The sequence below is a fragment of the Arachis stenosperma genome, unplaced genomic scaffold, assembly GCF_014773155.1.
Source record: "Arachis stenosperma cultivar V10309 unplaced genomic scaffold, arast.V10309.gnm1.PFL2 arast.V10309.gnm1.Scaffold_100025, whole genome shotgun sequence".
Taxonomy (NCBI): Eukaryota; Viridiplantae; Streptophyta; class Magnoliopsida; order Fabales; family Fabaceae; genus Arachis; species Arachis stenosperma.
In genome coordinates, this window is record NW_026651369.1 from 1,939,576 (window position 1) to 1,941,270 (window position 1,695).

The 1,695-nt window shown below is 43.1% G+C and overlaps 1 non-coding gene across 1 annotated transcript; it reads right to left on the minus strand.

The window, feature by feature from the left end:
- Window positions 1–662: 662 nt before the first annotated feature.
- LOC130959899 (small nucleolar RNA R71) lies at window positions 663–770 on the minus strand. The gene has a single exon (XR_009078890.1). It is a non-coding gene; the product is annotated as a small nucleolar RNA R71 (small nucleolar RNA).
- Between the last annotated feature and the right edge of the window lie 925 nt (window positions 771–1,695).

The window sequence follows — 1,695 nt, forward strand, 5'->3', positions numbered from 1 at the left end:
TTCTTTGATAAGTTCGAATTTTCTACCTCTGTCTTCCATTTTTCTTCCTCTGACACCTCAAGGAATCTTTATACTGTGACATAGAGGATTCCATATTTTCTTGTTCTCTTCTCTTCATATGAGCAGGAACAAAGACAAAGGCATTCTTGTTGAAGCTGACCCTGAACCTAAAAGGACCTTGAAGCGAAAGCTAAGAGAAGCTAAGGCACAACTCTTTATTGAGGACCTGACCGAATTCTTCAAAGAAGAAGAACCCATGGCAGCTGAAAACAACAACAATGCCAACAATGCAAGGAAGGTGCTGGGTGACTTTACTGCACCTACTCCCGACTTCTATGGGAGAAGCATCTCTATCCCTGCCATTGGAGCAAACAACTTTGAGCTTAAGCCTCAATTAGTTTCTCTAATGCAACAAAATTGCAAGTTCCATGGACTTCCACTGGAAGATCCTCATCAGTTCTTAGCTGAATTCTTGCAAATCTGTGACACTGTCAAGACTAATGGGGTTGACCCTGAAGTCTACAGACTTATGCTATTCCCTTTTGCTGTAAGAGACAGAGCTAGAACATGGTTGGACTCACAACCTAAAGAAAGCCTGGACTCTTGGGAAAAGCTAGTCAATGCCTTCTTGGCAAAGTTCTTTCCACCTCAAAAAATTGAGTAAGCTTAGAGTGGAAGTCCAAACCTTCAGACAGAAGGATGGAGAATCCCTCTATGAAGCTTGGGAAAGATACAAACAATTGATCAGAAAATGTCCTTCTGACATGCTTTCTGAATGGAGCATCATAGGTATTTCTATGATGGTCTCTCTGAACTATCCTAGATGTCTTTGGATAGCTGGTGCGCGAAATTGTGAACAATACTTTTCACAACTCTCATAATCCCCGGTCATGAACTCCAAAAAAACTTGGTAGCTCAATTCCATGGCATTACACAACTTCGCACAACTAACCAGCAAGTGCACTGGGTCGTCCAAGTAATACCTTACGCGAGTAAGGGTCGATCCCACGGAGATTGTTAGTATGAAGCAAGCTATGGTCATCTTGTAAATCTTAGTCAGGCAGACTCAAATGGATATGGTGATGAACGAAAATAACATAAAAGATAAAGATAGAGATACTTATGTAATTCATTGGTAGGAACTTCAGATAAGCGCATGAAGATGCCTTCCCTTCCGTCTCTCTGCTTTCCTACTGTCTTCATCCAATCCTTCTTATTCCTTTCCATGGCAAGCTTGTGTAGGGTTTCACCGTTGTCAATGGCTACCTCCCATCCTCTCAGTGAAAACGATTGCATATGCTCTGTCACAGCACGCGGAATTCAGCTGTCGGTTCTTGGTCAGGCCGGAATAGAATCCATTGATTCTTTTGCGTCTGTCACTAACGCCCGCCTGCTAGGAGTTTGAAGCACGTCACAGTCATTCAATCATTGAATCCTACTCAGAATACCACAGACAAGGTTTAGACCTTCCGGATTCTCTTGAATGCTGCCATCAGTTCTCGCCTATACCACAAAGACTCTGATCTCACGGAATGGTTGGCTCGTTTGTCAGGCGAGCACTCGGTTGTCAGGCGATCAACCATGCATCATGCAATCAGGAATCCAAGAGATATTCACTAGAGCCTTGGTTGCTTGTAGAACAAAAGTGGTTGTCAGTCACCTTGTTCATAAGTGAGAATGATGATGAGTGTCACG